The sequence below is a fragment of the Bos indicus x Bos taurus genome, chromosome 1 (assembly GCF_003369695.1).
Source record: "Bos indicus x Bos taurus breed Angus x Brahman F1 hybrid chromosome 1, Bos_hybrid_MaternalHap_v2.0, whole genome shotgun sequence".
Taxonomy (NCBI): Eukaryota; Metazoa; Chordata; class Mammalia; order Artiodactyla; family Bovidae; genus Bos; species Bos indicus x Bos taurus.
Genome location: NC_040076.1, coordinates 70,809,416 through 70,827,264, shown reverse-complemented (window position 1 = coordinate 70,827,264; position 17,849 = coordinate 70,809,416).

Below are 17,849 nucleotides of genomic sequence, written 5' to 3'. Positions count from 1 at the left end.
AAATTATATGCAAAGTGACCTCTTCTTAGGTCAGTCATTTTGCTACAGTTTGACTTAACATTCTCAAGCAACAAGGTATACCTAAATTAGTTAATGAGAGCTTAAAGAAACACACTGGTAAAGTAAGCCAAAGAAAGTGCCATAGCCTTGGCTCATAGAGAATCGGGATACTTTTTTTTTTTCTTATACTGTGTAGCATGTAGGATCTTAGTTCTCCAACCACAGATTGAACCTGTGTTGCCTAGTGGAAGCATGGAGTCTTAACCACCACTGGACTGCCAGGAAAGTCCCAGGATACCATTTTTAAATATTGCTTACCTTAGCCAACTGGGCCCTCAGATAACTGAGTAAGAACTTAAGTGGCCTCACCTTCTAAGTGGCCTGCCAAAGTCCTCAATCTATAGAAGGCTGAAAATGTACCCCACAATACCAGGTTGTAATCCCTGGAACCTGTAAATGTTACTTTATTTGGCAAAAGGTTATTTGCAGATAAACATTACAACTAGTAAAGGATTATGTTAAAGGAACATAATCAAGATAATTATATACTTACCTTTTTGCTTTATTAGACTGTGAGATGCTTGGCGGCAAGGGTCTGCCTATTGAATTTCAGAACTTGTGGTTTGGCCTGTCCTGGACCCCCCAACTCACAAACAATAATCATTAAATATTAAATGAGTCAAGGGAGATCCAGAAGGTGAAAATGTTAAGAGATGTGGATAGAAAAAAATAAAAATAAAGGTCAGCTTGAAGGGAGCTGGCAGCAGGGTTGCCTGGCAACCAAACTGAACCCTTTGCTTATGCTTTAGGTTATTTTTAATACCAGCTATGAGGGCTATGCATAGCTCTCCCAACCAGTGCTGTTTGCAGATACCCAGACATGCTCATTTCACATTTGATGTTCTCTCCAAATTACAGTCAGTTTGTAGTCTGGGATAGACAGTCCTGAAGCTGATGCAGTGCCACCCAGTTGCTTCTCCCTGCCAAGAGCTGAAATACCTTCAGGATTAATCAATCACCCTCTGGCATAATTATGTATAATTCTGATGCCTTACCTATGAATAACTCTTCCATCATCTCAGTTTTCCTGTTTATAAGCAGAGAATTCATGAAAAACAGTATGATACTGCACATGTGTTCTATGAGTGTATTTGGTTTTCTGAACTATTTGAAAGTGAAATACTATGATACTTGACCTCAAAATACATCAGTATGCATCTCCTAAAAAGGTCACTTTTCAACATAATCATATTACTGATATTATATACAAGAAACTTAGCAATAATTCACATTCTTGTTCTTAGCCAGCCAGTTGTGACTAATATTCTTAACTAAAGTCTGATGATGACAGACGGTAGCAACCAGAACTGCAGAAGACAGGTCCCTTAGCCTTGAGCAGGTCTCACAGAGATGAGAGACGGAACAGTAAGGATCTTGTGGCTCAGTCTGGGGTCTGAACAGAGGTAGGTCTCCTTCATAGCCAACCTTCTTCCTGTGGCACATTCCCAGTGGGGAATATTGCCTCTTGCACTGGACTAAAGTTGATTTTAGAGACTAAGTTGTCAGACAAGAGGGAAATTGTGGGAGAATAAGGACATGAGTCAACTGAAGTGAACAAAATATGCTGTCACCACCACTACCCGGGCCATACTCCAGCCAAAGAAGCAGGATTTAACCTAGCCCAGAAGAGGATGTGAGAGAATTCAGAACCTCTCATATACCTGGAGAGCCCTGCCGTACCCTAGTGCTCTTAGTGGAGGAAAGGACTAAGCTGAGGTTTGATAGAGCTCCATCAGGTCTTCTTCTCTAAAGCCATAAAAATGCTTGAGGAGAGTGACCCAAAGTTCACTTGAACATGATTTCCCTATAATCATTCTAGGCAATGAATGAAGACGCATCAGCATGCAGTGATCAAGTAAAAACAATAAATGTTGATACAAGAGGTCACAAATAGGTAGTAACGTGAAAGTTGAATGCAGTATTTTTGTTATGAGCAAGATTGTTAATCATGTTACAAACCAATGTGTGGCTAGATGAATGCAATATTAATATTTTATTAAAAATCATTAAGATATAAAAGACTCAACTGGGGACTTACCTGATGGTCCAGTGGTTAAGATGCCATGCTTCCACTGCAGGGGGGCGTGGGTTTGATCCCTGGTCAGGGAACTAAGATGCTGCATGCTGTGGGGTGTGGCACAAAAAAGAAGGACTCAACTAAAAAACTGTTGAATCAGTAAAGTTCAAGGGTTTAAAATCGCTACACCAAAATGAGTTGCTTTTCTATACACCAACAGTAAAACATCTGAAAAAAAGAAATGTCTCCTATTCACAGTGGGATCAAAGCAATAAAACACATGGGAACAAGAAAGTGAAAGATCTGTAAAATGAAAACTACAAGACTTTGCTGAAAGAAGTCAAAGAAGACACAAGTGGAGGGACATCCTGTGTTCACGGACTGGAAGAGAGTAGTATTGTTCAAATGTACATGCTCCACAATGTCATCTATAGATTCAGTGTAATCCCTATCAAAATTCCAACAGCATTTTTCAAATAGAAAAAAACCTAAAAATGTAGGGCACCATAAAAGGCCCCAAATAGCTAAAGCAACCCTGAGAAAGAAAGCCATCACACGTCCTGCTTTGGGGCTATACAATAAAGCTATAGTAATTAAACCAGTATGGTACTGGCATAAAAATGGACACAGACCAAAGAAGAAAAGAGCCCAGAATTAAAATCCTGCATATATGATCAGCTATTATTTGATAAGTGGGGAAAGGATAGTTTCTTCAGCAAATGGGGTTGGAAAACTGGATAATCACATGCGGAAAAAATGAAATTGGATCCCTATCTTACATTACTCACAAAGAATTAACTTGAAAGTCTTAAACATGAGACCTGAAACCATATAACTTACCTCAACAGGAGGAAAGAAGCTCCTTGATACTGCCCTCCACGATGATTTTTTGGACCAAAAGCACAAACAACAAAAAACAAGTAGAACTCCATCCAATTTAAAAGCTTCCACACAACTAAAGAAACAACAAAATAAAAAGGTAACGAGAATGAGAGAAATTTTTTTTCTAATCGTGTTGGATACAGAGTTAATATCCAAAATTTATAAAGAACTTGCACAACTCAATAGCAAAAAAAAAAAAAAGTGTGCAGAGGAATGAAATAGACATTTTTTCCAAAGAAGATATCTAACCGACTAACAGGCACGAAAACATGCTCAGCATCACTCCTCAAGAGATACCTCACCTGTAAGAATGACTACTATCAAGGAGAGAAAACAAGTGTTGATGAGGGTTTGGGACAAAAGAGACCCCTCCTGCACTGTTGATGGGATTGTAAATTGGTATGCAGAGTCCTCAAAAAATTAAAAATGAAACATATAATCCAGTAATCCCACTTCTGGCTGTATGTCCCGAGGAATGAAAACTGGTTACTGAAAAGACATGTCTGACTCTGTGTGACCCCAGGGACTGTAGCCCACAGGCTCCTCTTCCATGGGATTCTCCAGGCAAGAATACTGAAGTGGGTTGCCATTTCCTTCTCCACAAAGAGACATATAAACTCCATATTTATTGCAGCATTATTCACAATAACTGAGATAGAGAAACAACCTAAGTGTGTATAAGGATAAGTTAAGATGTGGTACATGTATGCAATGGAATACTATTCAGCCTTGAGAAAAAGAAGTTCTGCCTTTTAGAACACTGTGGATGGATCTTGGGAACAATTTGCTAAGTGAGATATGTCAGAGTAAGACAAATACTGTATAATATCTATTATATGTGAAACCAAAAAAACCCGAAAGAATAAGAGTAAAGTGGTCATTACCAGAAGCCAGGGGTGGGAGAATGGGAGAGATGTTTAAGGGTACATATTTGCAACTAGTGTATAAATAAGTCCTGGAGACCTAGTGCACAGAACAGTGATTACAGACAACAGGTTGTATTATAAACAGTAAACTTGCAGAGACCAGACCTTGGTTGTTCACAGCAGTGAAAGAGTTGACAACTATGATGAGGTGGAAATGTTAGCTATTGCTGCTGCTGCTGCTGCTAAGTCGCTTCAGTCATGTCCGACTCTGTGCAACCCCATGGACTGCAGCCTGGCAATTATTACAATATAAATGTCAAATAAATGTGTTGCACACCTTAAACTTATACAATGTTGTATGTCAAATATAGCTCAATTTAAAAAAGAAAAAGTTGGGACTTCGCTGGTGGTCCAGTGACTAAGTAACTGCCTTCCAGTGCAGGGGCGCAGGTTCCATCCCTGGTGCCAAGGGGCAGCTAAGCTCGTGCTGCAGCTGGAGAGGCCCACACGCCATGAGGAGGAGCCCCCTGCCGAAGTCAAGATCCAGCGCAGCCCAAAATAATGAAGAAATTTTTTTAAATTAAAAGAGAAAAAAATTTTACTGGGACTTCACTGTAAGTCCAGTGGTTAAGACTCCATGCTCCCAATGCAGGGGCATGGATTTGATCCCTGGTCAGGAAAATTTAGATCTTGTTTGTCACATGACACAGCCAAAAGAAAAAAGGAAAAAATTATTAAGATGTAGTAGAATGTCATTATGTCAGATACAGGGGTTATATAACCATAGACTGATGAGGAGAGCCTTTTTTCTGTAGCTTGTGTGTCTACTCATGAAAGAATGAAAATTGAATAAATTGGTATTTGAACTGAACATATATTTCTGAAGGACTAAAGCAAACATCTGTGACACAGGATCCTGGCTTCATCTTGCCATTTGATGACACTTCTGTGGGATTCTGTCCCTCCCTCTGAAAACAGGAAGTAATAGATGACACCCATACCTACCCAGGATCATTCTTGTATCTTGTGGTCCTTTCTCAGCCAAGCTCTGAGGCTGGCCGAAGTGTTCACAAGCACCCCAACTATACATCTCAGATTCAGGAGCTAGACAGAGCTGCAAACAGTATAAGCATATGCAGACATATGCTGACATTATGAATTATAAAGACACAGGTGATGGCAATTTCCTCCCTTCTCGATTATTTCTTGATTATTGATACATACACTTGTTTGGAAAGAGGAATTAAAGCTATGAAAAAATTTTGTTTCTAATATGAAAATACAGGATGATATGCAAGGAGAATTTGGAAGGTCACAAGGTTGAAGTCCTATAATGTGAAGGGTTTGGGGAAGCAGCAGGCCATGTTCTCACTGGTCAGGTGGTACCCATGTAGCAGGAGGAAAACCAGAGAGGGAAACTGAGGTCTGACTGTATTCCCAGTGATCTGCAGTTCTCCAGTATACTTTCTGTTTACTTTAGCTGCTTTGGCTTATGTAATTGACATCAGTAAAACTAAACTTCTTTTTTTTTTTACTTTAATGTGCTTTTGTATGTTTTGTGACTAGAAAAAGTTTTATTCTAATCATGTAAGAGAAGAGACAGCTGGTCTTTCAAACGCTGGAAGTAATTGTTTTATGGCACTTGTAGAAACAAGAATATAGCCTTAGCAAAAATTTTAAATCCATAATTTTGAGGGGAGTTTTTTAAAAAAACATTCAGTTCAGTTCAGTCACTCAGTCGTGTCTGACTCTTTGCTACCCCATGAATTGCAGCACGCCAGGCTTCCCTGTCCATCACCAACTCCCGGAGTTTACTCAAACTCATGTCCATCGAATCAGTGATGCCATCCAGCCATCTTATCCTCTGTCGTCCCCTTCTCCTGCCCCCAATCCCTCCCAGCATCAGAGTCTTTTCCAATGAGTCAACTCTTCACATGAGGTGGCCAAAGTATTGGAGTTTCAGCTTTAGCATCAGTCCTTCCAATGAACACCGACTGATCTCCTTCAGAATGGACTGGTTGGATCTCCTTGCAGTCCAAGGGACTCTCAAGAGTCTTCTCCAACACCACAGTTCAAAAACATCAATTCTTCGGTGCTCAGCTTTCTTTATAGTCCAACTCTCACATCCATACATGACTACTGGAAAAAACCATAGCTTTGACTAGATGGACCTTTGTTGGAAAAGTAATGTCTTTGCTTTTTAATATGCTGTCGAGGTTGGTCAGAGCTTTTCTTCCAAGGAGTAAGCATCTTTTAATTTGATGGCTGTATTCACCATCTGCAGTGATTTTGGAGCCAAAAAAAATAAAGTCTGACACTGTTTCCACTGTTTCCCCATCTATTTTCCCATGAAGTGATGGGACCAGATGCCATGATCTTCGTTTTCTGAATGTTGAGCTTTAAGCCAACTTTTTCACTCTCCACTTTCACTTTCATCAAGAGGCTATTTAGTTCTTTGCTTTCTGCCATAAGGGTGGTGTCATCTGCATATATGAAGTTATTGATATTTCTCCTGGCGATCTTGATTCCAGCTTGTGTTTCATCCAGCCCAGCATTTCGCATGATGCTAATGCTATAAAAAGTAGGAAATACAGAAAAAGATCTTGCGGCTTTCAGTTAGACAAAGGTTTCTTAGGACACAAAAAGCATAAACCGTAAAAGAAAAAAATGAAGTCCAAGTTGGACCTCACCAAAATGGAAAACTGCTCTTCCCCGCTCCAGTCTGAAAATAAAAAGGCAAGCCATAAACTGGGAGAAAATATTTGTAGAACACATATCTGTTAAAGGACTTACATACATATTCATTAAGTTCTTACAACTTAATGAAAAGACAATCCAGTTTAAAAATGAACAAAGGATTTGAACAGACACTTCACCAAAGTGAATTTACAAATAGCTAATAAGTACATAAGAAGGTAAGATATGGGCTTCCCTCGTAGTTCAGTTGGTAAAGAATCCACCTGCAATGCAGGAGACCCCGGTTCGATTTCTGGGTCAGGAAGATCTGCTGGAAAAGAGAAAGGCTACCCACTCCAGTATTCTTGGGCTTCCCTTGTGGTTCAGCTGATAAAGAATCCGCCTTCAATGCCAGAGACCTGTTTGATCCCTGGGTTGGGAAGATCTCCTGGAAAAGAGAAAGGCCACCCACTCCAGTATTCCTGCCTAGAGAATTCCATGGACTGTATAGTCCATGGGGTCGCAAAGAGTTGGACACGACTGAGTGACTTTCACTTCACATGAGAAGGTAGCTGACATCAGTAGTCACTAGGTAAATACAATATTACAAGGTTATATCTATACATATCCATCAGAATAGTTAAAATAAAAAAGACTGACAATATTGGAAAAGATGCAGAGCAACTGGAACTCTCATATTGTTAAGAATTAAAAAATGGATCAGCCACTTTGGAAGAAAAGTTTGGCAGTTTTTATGAAGTCAAACATACTTACCTATGACCCACCAAGTCCACGCTTAGCTATTTGCCCAAGAGAAATAAAAACTTAGGTCCATACAAAGGTCCGTACTCAAAAGTTTATAGCTGCTGCTGCTGCTGCTAAGTCACTTCAGTTGTGTCTGACTCTGTGCGACCCCATAAACGGCAGCCCACCAGGCTCCCCCGTCCCTGGGATTCTCCAGGCAAGAACACTGGAGTGGGTTGCCATTTCCTTCTCCAATGCATGAAAGTGAAAAGTGAAAGTGAAGTCAAGTTTATAGCTACTTACTCATAATAGCCAAATTGAAAACAAACCAAATGTCCATCCACTGGTAACTATTTGAACACATTGTAGTATGTCCATATAGTGGAATATTACTGAGAAGAGGAACAAACTGTTGATACATGCAAGAAAATTTCAAAAACATGATGATACATAAAGGAAGTCAGACCAAAATACTGTATCATTCTACTTAAGTGACACTCTAGAAAAAGCAAAGCAGAAAGCAGATCAGAGGTCACCAGAGGTCAGAAGTGGGTATAGAATTGATTGCAAATAAGTACGAGGGAACTTTGGGGAGTAATAGGGGTGACATTCTGTGAGGTTTACCATGATTGTGGTGGTGGTCACATGACTATAAACATTTGTCAAAACTCAACAAACTGCGCTTCTCAAAAAATTATTTTATTAACAAAATATTTTTATTATTTATTCATTTATTTTGGGCTGCTCTGGGTCTTCACTGCCGTGTGCAGGCTCCCTCTGGTTGAGGAGAGCATGGGCTGCTCTCTAGTTGCAGTGAGCAGGCTTCTCACTGTGGTGGCTTCTCTTGTTGAGCAGCACCGGCTCTCGAGCCTGCAGCTGGCTGTGGCACACGGGCTTGGTGGCCCACAGCAATATGGAGTCTTCCAGACCAGGGGCTGAACCCGTGTCCCCAAATTAGCAGGCAGATTCTTCGCCATGAGACCACCAGAGGTGTTCCTGTACTTTAAAAATTTTTTGAATTTTATTGTACATAAATTATATCTCAAAACTGAATTTTTAAAGATTGCGTGCTATAAAAAGTACATTTTCAAGACAAGTTTCTTACTGTGTTCTTTCCAAACTTATTACTTACCAACCAGTGTCCTTATACATAGAACATTTGAAGCCTTCATGCCTCTGAGGTTTGTCTTTCTTTGAGTTATCACTAATTTTCGACTTAAAATTAGAATTTTTCCCCATAGATTTTACATACTTTTTACATGCTTTCTTTTTCTAGTTTGAAAGTTGTTTTAGAAATAATAGTACAAACAAGGGTTTAAACTGGGCACATTATCAACAGAAACACTTTGGTTGTTCAGCAGGCACAGGTCCCCCAGAATTAAAACTGTCACTCAATATGTGTCAATAAATGCCCTCCCCAATCTTCCATCGTCGTTGCTCCACTCATCAACAGCAGTAGCAGAAGTAACGGGAAAAACATGTCTTCTAAATCATGTTGTTAACAAGGGTTCAACGAATGGAGACCTGGTGGAGGCAAAAAAAGAAAGACAAGAAAAGCTTTTATTTGGGGTTTGTTAGGACTGCAGCCTGGGAAGCACAAATCTAAGAAAGCACTTGAAATATGTTCTTCTGGACTAAAAAATGGAGGAAGCTTATACAGGCAAAAACTGCAAGGTCAAGGTCACAGTTACATAAATTGTCAAGAATTAGGATTGGATCTGGCAAGAAGGGTGCTTGTTAAACAAGGATTACTTGGGGTTCAAGATGATTACATAGTTGCTAAGTAGAGCTGGGGGGCTTTGAAACTACAAGGTTGCATCTAGGAGCTGCTAGTGGATATTGTTTTCAAAATGGCTGATGGTGTCAGTTATATACAGTTCAGAAGGTTCAAGTTCTCAGTGATACAGGGACATGTCTAAAACCACATCCACAATGGCCACCCAGCTCCATTTTGGATGCCTGAACCATAGTTACTCCCATTTTAATTCTTCAATTCAGTTCAGTTCAATCGCTCAGTCGTGTCCGACTCTGCAACCCCATGAATCGCAGCACGCCAGGCCTCCCTGTCCATCACCAACTCCCAGAGTTCACCCAGACTCACTTCCATCAAGTCAGTGATGCCATCCAGCCATCTCATCCTCTGTTGTCCCCTTCTCCTCCTGCCCCCAATCCCTCCCAGCATCAGAGTCTTTTCCAATGAGTCAACTCTTTGCATCAGGTGGCCAAAGTACTGGAGTTTCAGCTTCAGCATCATTCCTTCCAAAGAAATCCCAGGGCTGATCTCCTTCAGAATGGACTGGTTGGATCTCCTTGCAGTCCAAGGGACTCTCAAGAGTCTTCTCCAACACCACAGTTCAAAAGCATCAATTCTTTGGCGCTCAGCCTTCTTCACAGTCCAACTCTCACATCCATACAAGACCACAGGAAAAACCATAGCCTTGACTAGACGAACCTTTGTTGGCAAAGTAATGTCTCTGCTTTTGAATATGCTATTTAGATTGGTCATAACTTTCCTTCCAAGGAGTAAGCGCCTTTTAATTTCATGGCTGCAGTCACCATCTGCAGTGATTTTGGAGCCCAGAAAAATAAAATCTGACACTGTTTCCACTGTTTCCCCATCTATTTCCCATGAAGTGGTGGGACCAGATGTCATGATCTTCGTTTTCTGAATGTTGAGCTTTAAGCCAACTTTTTCACTCTCCACTTTCACTTTCATCAAGAGGCTTTTTAGTTCCTCATCACTTTCTGCCATAAGGGTGGTGTCATCTGCATATCTGAGGTTATTGATATTTCTCCTGGCAATCTTGATTCCAGCTTGTGTTTCTTCCAGTCCAGCGTTTCTCATGATGTACTCTGCATAGAAGTTAAATAAACAGGGTGACAATATACAGCCTTGACGTACTCCTTTTCCTATTTGGAACCAGTCTGTTGTTCCATGTCCAGTTCTAACTGTTGCTTCCTGACCTGCATGCAAATTTCTCAAAAGGCAGATCAGGTGGTCTGGTATTCCCATCCCTTTCAGAATTTTCCACAGTTTATTGTGATCCACACAGTCAAAGGCTTTGGCATAATCAATAAAGCAGAAATAGATGTTTTTCTGGAACTCTCTTGCTTTTTCCATGATCTAGCGGATGTTGGCAATTTGATCTCTGGTTCCTCTGCCTTTTCTAAAACCAGCTTGAACATCAGGAAGTTCACGGTTCACGTATTGCTGAAGCCTGGCTTGGAGAATTTTGAGCATTACTTTACTAGCGTGTGAGATGAGTGCAATTGTGCTGTAGTTTGAGCATTCTTTGGCATTGCCTTTCTTTGGAATTGGAATGATAACTGACCTTTTCCAGTCCTGTGGCCACTGCTGAGTTTTCCAAATTTGCTGGCATATTGAGTGCAGCACTTTCACAGCATCATCTTTCAGGATTTGAAAGAGCTCAACTGGAATTCCATCACCTCCACTAGCTTTGTTCATAGTGATGCTTTCTAAGGCCCACTTGACTTCACATTCCAGGATGTCTGGCTCTAGGTCAGTGATCACACCATTGTGATTATCTGGGTCGTGAAGATCTTTTTTGTACAGTTCTTCTGTGTATTCTTGCCATCTCTTCTTAATATCTTCTGCTTCTGTTAGGTCCATACCATTTCTGTCCTTTATCGAGCCCATCTTTGCATGAAACGTTCCCTTGGTATCTCTAATTTTCTTGAAGAGATCTCTAGTCTTTCCCATTCTGTTGTTTTCCTGTATTTCTTTGCATTGATTGCTGAAGGCTTTCTTATCTTAAATGATCTTAAATATGTCATCAGTGTCTGCTTTGGAAAAAAACTCATAAAATCTAAAAATGTTCAAAATACATGGCAGGTGTTAATATTCAGGTTATTGTGTTTCTTTCCATCTAAAATTCATGAACTAAGACTGCATGCATTAAGTGATAGATGTAGTTCAATTACAGAAATGTTTTGTAATTGAGTCATTACTCTGCCCAAGGTAGTATCAATTTGCCAAATGAAAAAAAATCTCCTTTAAAGCAGTTAGTGCCAAATCCATGATATTAGAGGTGATTTAGTTTCAGCAAAATAACATCAGCCATCATAATAAATTATTACTGGCAATTTTATTAGTTGTGATTTGGTTTGTGTTCAATATGTAGGTTTGTTTTGATTTTGTAGTTACGTAAGAGTTGTAAGAATCTCATACCTAATATTGGATTTGGACAAACAATTTTGGTATAATAATTAAATAAATAATAGTCAATCATAAAAGTCTAATAAGTTTTTTCTTTTGAAAATGGACAGTACTCAAACTTGAATGCATTGGCTTGTACACAGAGCCCTGAAAATCCTCTTGAGTCATCTTTGGCATCTCTAGGTAAGACTAAATCAGTCAGGTTTCTGGGGAAGGTGGGGAAGTAGCAAAGTTAGAACCCATAGTGTGTTCTGAAGAGCATGTTCTGAAGGAGCACTTTTCAGTATAAATTCTAAGGTAGCCAAGTAGAATAACTAGTCACATTTTCAGTAAGAGGTTTTGGAGTCAAGAAGGAAGCCCAGGTTTCCGGTTTCAGTGACTGGGTGGATCCTAATGCCATAAATCTAGGAAAGGAGCACAGGAGGGTGAACAAGTTTGACTACTTAGACCTGATCTGCCCTGACTTGCCCTGACTAGCACTTCTGGTGTCGTTACCATCAGTTCTCCAAAATGACACATAGCCGCTATTATTTGTCAGTACTCTTTGGGTGCGCAAGACAGAATCCCACTGGAGAGGCAGGGGGTGGTTTGGGGCTTGTTACCAGAATAAGCCAGAGACAGGACTAAGCAGACACTTCTGTTTCTCTTTGTTTCCCTTAAACCTCTTACTCCTAGACTTGCTCCCCTTTGAATAACATATTCTAATTTTCTGATTGATGTAACTGATTTTCATGAGGCATTACTTTTTTGGTTCTAAGAATTTTCAATATTTTCCCTTCCTGCATTGCTCTGCAGAGATTTAGCTCCCCCTAGAGACACAATCCTGTGGCTGCAGTCCATGGGGTCGCAGGGAGTCGGACACTTTCTCCTTTCTGGGTCAACCTAATTGGAGCAAATCAAACTGTTTTCCCTATTTCTTTCATACATCATCATTTAAGATCATCAAGAATTCAAGTTCCAGAATCTGCCCTTGTCTCCTTTCACAATATCTGTTTATTTCTGGACAGCTTTCATAAAGGAGAACACTTTTGGCGGGTCAATCAGGGAAATTGCACAGGCTGACAGCAACAGCAAACTTTAATAAGATTGCAATGACAGTCTCAAGAATGTGCATGCCATTGGCTTCTGCATGGGATTATATGCAAAATCATAGAGCTCTGATTCACCTCATTTGTAAAGCTTGAAATAAATGGAAACAGCTATTATTTGAAGTTTCTCTTGAAGACACTTCCAGCTCTGGTTTCTGTTAGCCAGAGGCATAAGTTACAATCTTCTTGGTGTCTATGATGTTTATACTACCACCAAGGGTCAAACAATAGGTAAACAGACAGTAGATTTACTGCTCTTTTGTCTCTTCTTTGTTACCCACAGTACTTTTATAATCCTATGTTTGGAGGGGGGAAAAAAAAAGAGGGAGGGAGAGAGGAAGGGAGAACAGAAGGAAGGCAGGCTGGCTCTTTCTTGGTAGGATGACATTTCCTTCAAAGCTTGTGTCTTTTGAGACCAGGGTATCACCATAATTTTGTTTGCAAATCAGATTCGCCAATGAAGATTTTAAAAATATTTAGATGCCTGTGCCCTGTCTCTCAAATACCTGATTCAGTACCAATTTCTATTTCATTCAGTTCAGTTCAGTCACTCAGTTGTGTCCGACTCTTTGTGACCCCATGAATCACAGCACGCCAGGCCTCCCTGTCCATCACCAAATCCCGGAGCTCACATAGACTCACGTCCATCGAGTCAGTGATGCCATCCAGCCATCTCATCCTCTGTTGTCCCCTTCTCCTCCTGCCCCCAATCCCTCCCAGCATCAGAGTCTTTTCCAATGAGTCAACTCTTCACATGATGTGGCCAAAGTACTGGAGTTTCAGCTTCAGCATCATTCCTTCCAAAGAAATCCCAGGGCTGATCTCCTTCAGAATGGACTGGTTGGATCTCCTTGCAGTCCAAGGGACTCTCAAGAGTCTTCTCCAACACCACAGTTCAAAAGCATCAATTCTTCGGCACTCAGCTTTCTTCACAGTCCAACTCTCACATCCATACAGGACCACTGGAAAAACCATTGCCTTGACTAGACGGACCTTTGATGTCAAAGTAATCTCTGCTTTTCAATATGCTGTCTAGGCTGGTCATAACTTTCCTTCCAAGGAGTAAGCGTCTTTTAATTTCATGGCTGCAGTCACCATCTGCAGTGATTTTAGAGCCAAAAAAAATAAAGTCTGACACTGTTTCCACTGTTTCCCCATCTATTTTCCCATGAAGTGATGGGACCAGATGCCATGATCTTCGTTTTCTGAATGTTGAGCTTTAAGCCAACTTTTTCACTCTCCACTTTCACTTTCATCAAGAGGCTTTTGAGTTCCTCTTCACTTTCTGCCATAAGGGTGGTGTCATCTGCATATCTGAGGTTATTGATATTTCTCCCGGCAATCTTGATTCCAGCTTGTGCTTCCTCCAACCCAGTGTTTCTCATGATGTACTCTGCATAGAAGTTAAATAAGGATGACAATATACAGCCTTGACGTACTCCTTTTCCTATTTGGAACCAGTTTGTTGTTTCATGTCCAGTTTAACTGTTGCTTTCTGACCTGCATACAGGTTTCTCAAGAGGCAGGTCAGGTGGTCTGGTATTCCCATCTCTTTCAAAATTTTCCAGTTTATTGTGATCCACACAGTCAAAGGCTTTGGCATAGTCAATAAAGCAGAAATAGATGTTTTTCTGGAACTCTCTTGCTTTTTCCATGATCCAGCGGATGTTGGCAATTTTGATCTCTGGTTCCTCTGCCTTTTCTAAAACCAACTTGAACATCAGGAAGTTCACAGTTCACGTATTGCTGAACCCTGGCTTGGAAAATTTTAAGCTTCATTTTACTAGCGTGTGAGATGAGTGCAATTGTGTGGTAGTTTGAGCATTCTTTGGCATTGCCTATCTTTGGGATTGGAATGAAAACTGACCTTTTCCAGTCCTGTGGCCACTGCTGAGTTTTCCAAATTTGCTGGCATATTGAGTGCAGCACTTTCATGGCATCATCTTTCAGGATTTGAAAGAGCTCAACTGGAATTCCATCACCTCCACTAGCTTTGTTCATAGTGATGCTTTCTAAGGCCCACTTGACTTCACATTCCAGGATGTCTGGCTGTAGGTCAGTGATCACACCATCGTGATTATCTGGGTCATGAAGATTTTTTTTTGTACAGTTCTTCTGTGTATTCTTGCCACCTCTTCTTAATCTCTTCTGCTTCTGTTAGGTCCATAGCATTTCTGTCCTTTATCGAGCCCATCTTTGATGAAATGTTCCCTTGGCATCTCTAATTTTCTTGAAGAGATCTCTAGTCTTTCCCATTCTGTTGTTTTCCTCTATTTCTTTGCACTGATCGCTGAGGAAGGCTTTCTTATCTCTCCTTGCTATTCTTTGGAACTCTGCATTCAAATGGGTATATCTTTCCTTTTCTCCTTTGCTTTTCGCTTCCCTTCTTGTCACAGCTATTTGTAAGGCATCCTCAGATAGCCATTTTGTCTTTCTTGCATTTCTTTTTCTTGGGGATGGTCTTGATCCCTGTCTCCTGTACAATGTCATGTACCTCCATCCATAGTTCATCAGGCACTCTATCAGATCTAGTCCCTTAAATCTATTTCTCACTTCCACTGTATAATCATAAGGGATTTGATTTAGGTCATACCTGAATGGTCTAGTGGTTTTCTCCACTTTCTTCAATTTCAGTCTGAATTTGGCAATAAGGAGTTCATGATCCGAGCCACAGTCAGCTCCTGGTCTTGTTTTTGCTGACTGTATAGAGCTTCTCCATCTTTGGCTGCAAAGAATACAATCAATCAGATTTCGGTGTCGACCATCTGGTGATGTCCATGTGTAGAGTCTTCTCTTGTGTTGTTGGAAGACGGTGTTTGCTATGACCAGTGCATTCCCTTGGCAGAACTCTATTAGCCTTTGCCCTGCTTCATTCTGTACTCCAAGGCCAAATTTGCCTGTTATTCCAGGTGTTTCTTGACATCCTACTTTTGCATTCCAGTCCCCTATAATGAAAAGGACATCTTTTTTGGGTGTTAGTTCTAGAAGGTCTTGTAGGTCTTCATAGAACTGTTCAAATTCAGCTTCTTCAGCATTACTGGTCAGAGCATAGACCTGGATTGCCATGATACTGAATGGTTTGCCTTGGAAACGAACAGAGATTATTCTGTCATTTTTGAGATTGCATCCAAGTACTGCACAAGATTTTAAATTTCATTGTGATTTCTTCTTTGAGATATGGATTATTTAGAAACATAGTAAATATTAACACATTTTCCCCTGATGTTGGGAACAAGAGAAGAGAAGGATATGTCCATCCTTCATTTCTATTTGACATCCTCCAGAAGGTCCTAAATAGTATGAGGCAAAAAAAAAAAAAAAAAAAGGGGGAAAAAAGCTTAAGAATTAGAAAGTAAGAAGTAAAACTGTCATTCACAGACAATATGGTTGTGCATACAGAAAATCAAAAGAATCTACAGATGAATTACTAAAATTAAATTTAGGGTGCTGAATAAATGGATACATTTATAAAAATTGCCAATATTACTATGTAACAGCAGCAATAGGGAAAAATTTTTAAATGTCGTTTACAATAGCATCAAAAAATATCAAATACTTAGTATTAAGTCAATACATGCAAAAGGTCTACAGAGAAAAGTGCAAGATGTGATTGAGAAAAACTGAAGAAAATTTAAAAGTTTTTCTCATATTTATTAATTAGATGACTAAATATTATAAAGATATCAATGTAACCCTAATCAACATCCCAGCTAGTATTATTATAAGAATTATTAAGCTTGTTGTAAACTTTATGTGAAAATGCAAATGGTTCAGAACAGCCCAGATATTCTTGAAGAACAAACATAGAAGACTCACTATATGATATTAAGGCTTATTATATAAAGCTACAATAACTAAGACTGTGGTATGGGCACAAGAGTAGATAAACAGATAAATGGGACAGAATAGAGGACAGAAATAGATGCTTATAAATATGGAAACTTGATTAATGACAAAGGTGCACTGCAGAGTAGTGAGAACAGGACAGTCTTGGTAATAAATGGAATTGGGTCAACTGCATATCCATATGAAGAAGAAATGAATCTTGATCTCTTCTTCAGACTCATCAAAAAGCTATTTCTGGATGCGTTGCAAGTCTAAATGTGATAGATAATGTAATAAAGCTTCTAAAGAGAAAAAGAACATTTTCATAACCTTGGGAAAAGGAAAGATTTCATATGTAAGAGGAAATTAAAACATTGATAAATTGGACTACATTAAAATTAAGAACATCTGTTCATCAAAACATCATTAAGAGGGCAAAAAGGCAAGCCACAGAATGGAATAAGATATGTGCAGTGTGTATAACTGACAAAGGACTCTGAGTAAATAATTAACTGATCAATCAATAAGAGAAAAAAACAAATCCAGTAGTAAAATGGGCAAAAGATGTGAATGGGCCAGCAAATATCCAAAAGAGCAAGAATTATATGAAAAAGTGATCAGTTTCATGGAAACTGGAAAATACAAACTAAAACATACCCACTGGAATGGCTAGCATCTTACAAACTGACAACATGAGGTGCTGATGATGCATGGAACAACTGAGACTCTCATACACTGCACATGAGAATAAAAATTGGTACAACCATTTTGCAAAACTAATTGGCTATATGTGTAAACTTGACTATCAGCACAGCTTGTGACTCAAAAATTCCATCTCTAGATATATACCCAACAGGAATTCTATACTGAAAGACATGTACAAGAACGTTCATAGCAGCATTATTTATAATAGCCCACAAATAGGAACAACTCAAATGTCTAACAACAATAGAATATATATGGCAAAACCAATACAATACTGTAAAGTAAAAAAAATAATAATAATTAAAAAAATTTTTAAAGAATATATAAGTAGATGGTGATATATTCATACAATGGAATACCATACAAAAATAAAACTAACCACTTCACTCAACAACAAGGATAACGCTTCCAAACATAATGGTAAGCGGAAGGAACCAGTCAAAAAGTAGTACATACATCTAGCCATGACAGAGTAACTGGTACCAGACTAAACCTCCTGCAATAAGAAATTAGATGACTCTACAGTATATATGAAATAATATATATGTCTTCAGTCATTGGACCATAGGCAGCCCAGAAGAGTGATTTCTGAAAGAAAGGAAAAGTGAAGTGAGCACTACAATTTTCCTAGCTTTCTGCCTGGTGGCATTTACCAAATATCAGCATAAGAAGGGGGATTCCAAGTAAAGCATGACAGACTTGCTGAGCTGAGGAGAAAAGAATCAGAGCTTGTAGAGAGTGAGGCAACTAAAATTTCTGGAACTGGACTACAAGAGAAATGGGAGCATATATATGCAAAGAAGGAGATC